Source organism: Rutidosis leptorrhynchoides, chromosome 5, assembly GCF_046630445.1.
Source record: "Rutidosis leptorrhynchoides isolate AG116_Rl617_1_P2 chromosome 5, CSIRO_AGI_Rlap_v1, whole genome shotgun sequence".
NCBI classification, from domain to species: Eukaryota; Viridiplantae; Streptophyta; class Magnoliopsida; order Asterales; family Asteraceae; genus Rutidosis; species Rutidosis leptorrhynchoides.
In genome coordinates, this window is record NC_092337.1 from 56,936,230 (window position 1) to 56,942,229 (window position 6,000).

General features: G+C 31.3%; 1 long non-coding RNA gene across 1 annotated transcript in view; it reads left to right on the forward strand.

Annotated features, from left to right (window-relative positions):
* LOC139847737 (uncharacterized) overlaps nt 1-3,673 on the forward strand; it is a 30,541-nt gene extending 26,868 nt beyond the window's left edge. The window contains exon 3 of the long non-coding RNA XR_011759654.1: nt 3,389-3,673. This is a non-coding gene — a long non-coding RNA (uncharacterized lncRNA). The remainder of the gene's footprint in view (nt 1-3,388) is intronic.
* The last annotated feature ends 2,327 nt before the right edge of the window (nt 3,674-6,000 follow it).

A 6,000-nucleotide genomic window follows, 5' to 3' on the forward strand; every position in this document is an offset into this window, starting at 1 on the left:
TCAACGCTTTCCTTTACAACCGGACAGTAGTTTATCGAAAGGTAATATACGGAGCAAGTATACTGGACGTGTTGCTTTCCCAATACAAGGTTAGCAAGTGGGTGACACAAAACCACAAGTTTTGAGCTAAAATTTTCAAATCTGAAACCCACCGAACCCACAAAAACAATTTGCAAACACCGGTGAAGGGTTATTCCGGAAAACTTATCTAGGGTAAAAGCTAGATTTAATTTTCAAAAGATCAAATGTTTTCATAAAGATCCAATTTCCTTAATGGATCTAAATTTTTATAGTCATGTGGGACTGTAAACCATAACGTTACTACCATTGTTTATACCGCCGTAAAGAAATCACTGATGTACAAAGTGTGAAGAATAAAGAAGTGATTCTAGTATTTCAAGACTATATTGCTTGAGGACAAGCAACGCTCAAGTGTGGGAATATTTGATAATGCTAAAAACGAACATATATTTCATAGCATTATCCCTCAAGAAAGACAAGCTTTTAGTTGCAATTGTTCTATTTACAAGTGATATTCGTTTAAATAATAAAAGGTGAAGACAAAAGACAGATTCGACGAATTGAAGACGCAAACGACCAAAAAGCTCAAAAGTACAAAATACAATCAAAGAGGTTCCAATTATTGATAAGAAACGTCTCAAAATTACAAGAGTACAAGATTCAAAACGCAAAGTACAAGATATTAAATTGTACGCAAGGACGTTCGAAAATCCGGAACCGGGACATGAGTCAACTCTCAACGCTCGACGCAATGGACCGAAAGTTACAAATTAATTATGTATATAAATATAATATAATATATAATTAATTATATAAATTATATATTTATATTATATTTATATTATTAAAATCCGTCGGCAGACTAGGATCCAAACTTGTGTGAGCTGGATTTACGAACTCCGTGACTTGCGGAGTTTGAAGAGCAAGAGTGCCGCGACTCGCGTAGCAGCCAAATTCGAAAATGCCTATAAAAGGCAACGCATTCTGAACGTTTTATATATCCTAATTCTATCTATCTCTCTATATACGTAAATATATATATAATTTATATTTTAATTTTAATTTCCAATAATAAGGGTATGTCAGCGAATATTGTAAGGGTGTAAGTCGAAATTCTGTCCGTGTAACGCTACGCTACTTTTAATCATTGTAAGTTATGTTCAACCTTTTTAATTTAATGTCTCGTAGCTAAGTTATTATTATGCTTATTTAATACCGAAGTAATCATGATGTTGGGCTAATTACTAAAATTGGGTAATTGGGCTTTGTACCATAATTGGGGTTTGGACAAAAGAACGACACTTGTGGAAATTAGACTATGGGCTATTAATGGGCTTTATATTTGTTTAACTAAATGATAATTTGTTAATTTTAATATAAAGATTTACAATTGGACGTACCCATAAATAACCATATACACTCGATCGGACACGATGGGCGGGGTATTTATATGTACGAATAATCGTTCATTTAACCGGACACGGGAATGGATTAATAGTCACTAGAATTATTAAAACAGGGGTGAAATTATGTATAAGGACACTTGGCATAATTGATAACAAAGTATTAAAACCTTGGGTTACACTCAGTCGATATCCTGGTGTAATTATTAAACAAAGTATTAAAACCTTGTTACAGTTTAAGTCTCCAATTAGTTGGAATATTTAACTTCGGGTATAAGGATAATTTGACGAGGATACTCGCACTTTATATTTATGACTGATGGACTGTTATGGACAAAAACCAGACGGACATATTAAATAATCCAGGACAAAGGACAATTAACCCATGGGCATAAAACTAAAATCAACACGTCAAACATCATGATTACGGAAGTTTAAATAAGCATAATTCTTTTATTTCATATTTAATTTCCTTTATTTTATATTTAATTGCACTTCTAATTATCGCACTTTTATTTATTGTTATTTAATTGCACTTTTAATTATCGTATTTTTTAATTATCGTAATTTTATTTTATCGCACTTTTATTTATTGCAATTTCATTATCATTATTTACTTTACGCTTTAAATTAAGTCTTGTATTTATTTTTAATATTTTACATTAGGTTTTAACTGCGACTAAAGTTTTAAAAATCGACAAACCGGTCATTAAACGGTAAAAACCCCCCTTTATAATAATAATATTACTTATTTATATATTTGTATTTTTATAAATTAAAACTAATATAGCGTTAAGCTTTGTTTAAAGATTTTCCCTGTGGAACGAACCCGACTTACTAAAAACTACACTACTGTACGATTAGGTACACTGCCTATAAGTGTTGTAGCAAGGTTTAAGTATATCCATTCTATAAATAAATAAATATCTTGTGTAAAATTGTATCGTATTTAATAGTTTTTCCTAGTAAAATATAAGCTATTTCATATACACCTCGCATAACATCACTTATGATGATCATTGCTTAAGTCAACAAATGCATGCTCCATTAAATTCGCGTTTAAAGGTTGCTTTCAGAGTTCTTAGATACTTGAAGAGCTCTCCAGGCAGTGGCGAATCTAGGATGAAAATTCAATGGGTTCCCAAAAAAAAATTCAAGACTAATTATATTTGAAGGGTACTTTAGTAGTTGTTTACCTCCAAAAATAGTATAAATTTTAAAAATATATGGGGTCCTATAGTTAATTTTAGTGGTGTCCTGTACAATTTGAAGTATACATCGTATAAATTTTTTTCCCACTAGTGGGGTCATGGGACCCCACTCCCTAAGCTGTAAATTCGCCACTGTCTCCAGGTAAAGGTATCTTCATAAAGAAGAGTGACAAGTTTGTTTTATCTGCCTTTGTTGATTCTGATTATGCAAAGTGTAATATATCTAGGAGATTTGTTACTGGTTTTTGTATATATCTTGGTGAGTCTTTGATATCTTGGAATAATAAGAAACAATCTACTGTTTTAAGATCTCCAGCTGAAGTAGAGTATAAAGCTCTTGCTTCAGTCACTTATGAGATCATTTGAATTCTGAAAATTAAATGGTTTAAAAATTAAAACCGCTTTACTTGTGAAAGTTTTTGTGATAACGGATCTACCTTGCAAATTGCAAAAAAATCATGTTTATCATGAAAAAAACCAAACCTTTTGAGGTAGATCTTACTTTGTAAGAGAAAAAAAAAAGCAGTTCAAGGGTTATTGTTACTTATGACATTGCATCGGATGATAATGTCTCTGATATTTTTTACAAAAGTATTAAGTGGTTCACAACATTATATGTTGTTAAAAGTTAACCTTACGTCATATTTAGATTAAGGGTGGATATTAAATTTGTATGTTCTTGTAATTTGAACATGAGTTTGTCTATTATTTTTATGCTTATTTTTGGGTTAATTAATTGTGCACGGTTGAAAGAGTCATTTATGAAAGCTTGAAGATGACTGCGGAACATTGGATCAAGTTGAGGAACTAAAGTTGTACAAGTTAATACTGAAAGGGAGCATGGTGTAACATTTCTATATAAATAGAAATTAAGGTTTTTATTATTTTTTCGTCAGTATGAGAAAATAGTTTTTTCTCTTTTCTAGCTATGTTATACGATCAAACTCTAATTTATGTTCTTTTGATTCATTATGTTTATTGTGAGAGATTAATTCAATATCTCTTGAACTAATATTGTAAGATTGGTTTCTGTTAGTGTATGAGAAAAGCAATCATTTTATGATTGCTTGTAGTGTTGGTGTTTTTGGTATGATTCTTGAATAAAATTAATTCATGTGACAGGAGATTTTGATATTTCTGGTACTCTGTTCGCTCAGAAGACTAATCAAAATACATGTATGCAGGGGAGGAATGACTAATTTTGAAACGGCAAAATAACATTTACGAGAGTACTAATTTTTTAAGGTTTAATATCTTAAGGAGTATAAATATGATGCTAATACTCCACATGAGGGCCATAGCCATTCTGTCTTCATTAACATTCTCTTATGAGTGTATTCATGCATTTTTAATGCTTTATTATTTAATTCAAGAAAAAGTAAAATTAAAAAAGAAAAAAAAAAAAGTGACGTTGCATGGCTCGTGCTGGCCCTTTGGACTTTATTCGGGTAATATTTGTAACCTAGGAGCTAGCATCCAATATATATGGACCCTAGAGATTTGTTCTAGGATTTTATTCCAGTCATTCACATTTTGCATGCATGGGAGGAACATCAGCACATTCACATGACCTAACACATACCACCAAGTGAAACCAACCATATTTCATGTTGCATAATTAACTACTCCGTAATACTTTATTTTCTAACCATTTTTTAAATAATTAAACGGTTTAACTAAAATTAGTTTTAATTTGGACATATTTGACAAAACTGTAGCTATAGGCCACTTAGTATCACAATAGGCCAACACACAACAACCATTTCTCTTCCAATTAAGTTGCTGTCTTGCATTATTATAAGTTTACGTATGTTATAATAATAATAATAATATAGATATGGATAGTCAATTTTGGTGTATACATATAGTCAATTTTGGTACACAAAGTATGTATTTTTATATTGAGATTTTAGGCTATAAATACTCATGAATGCAAGCATTAAACTTGCACCATTTCTCACAGTTACAAAGTGTTTCTTTCTTTCTCTCCATTATCATCTTTGTTCTTACACTTCATTATTAGTATTCTTAATCAAGAATCAAATCACTAAAGGTAGTTATAAGCCTACTGAATTATAACATCAAGAATCAAACCACTAAAGGTAGTTATAAGCCTACTGAATTATAACACGTTATCAGCACGATAATCTTAATACTAAATATGGTTGGCTCTGCCACCAAAATGATATATGGTCGGTTATACCACCTGAATAATATATGGTCGACACTGTCGTCTAATTATCATTTATGTTACTAACATTTATATTTTAATTATCTAACATTTATATGGCCGACACTGTCACCTAATTATCATTTATGTTACTAACATTTATATTTCTATTATCTAACATTTATATGGCCGACACTGTCGCCTAATTATCATTTATGTTTACTAATATTTATATTTATGTTATATAACATTTATTAATGATTGCTTACATATGGTCGACACCGTCACCTACTTATCATTTATGTTATATTAAATTTATGTTTAATGTTTATATACTTATGAATATAAAGTGACTATAATTTATCATGTTGTTTGTTTTAATAGAAAATGTCGAATCTGGAAAAGCTTAAATTTACTCCTTTAGAATCAACTGGAAACAACTACATGCCATGGGTTATAAAAGTAAAAATGCATCTTAAATCAATGGGCATTCTTGAAGCCATAAATGAAAACAACACTTGTTCTGAAAAAGAACAAGCAACGGCATGTTGCTTTATTCATCAACATATTGATGAATGCTTACAAAATAATTATGTGACTGTAGAAGATCCCCATATTTTATGGGAAGGTCTCAAAAGCAGATTCAATAATCAAAGAGAAATTTTACTTCCAGCTGCTATGGAACAATGGAGAACATTAAGGTTCCAAGACTTTAAGAAAGTAAATGAATATAGCTCAGCTCTGTATAATACATGTTCACAACTTAAATTCTGTGGACATGAAATAAGTGATGCAGACATGATGGAGAAAACTTTCTCCACAATGAATGCTGCAAACATCACAGTGCAAAGAAATTTGAGAATGCTAAAGTTCAAAACATATCCTGAACTTAATTCATATCTCTTAGTTGCAGAGCAAAATGATGAGCTATTAATGAAAAATCAGCAATCCCGTCCTACTGGTACACTTGCAATCCCTGAAGCAAATACTGCAAATAATTATAAACAGGGACAAGGACGCGGGCAAGGTCGTGGTTATAATAACCATCACCATCATCATGCCAAAAGCCATAACTATGGTAGAAACCATCCTTATGGTAATGGTAATGGGCGAGGACGTGGTCGTGGTCGTGGCCGTGGTGGTCAAAGAAATAGTAATCCACGAAAATATAAATATCAACCACAAAACAAGCCCA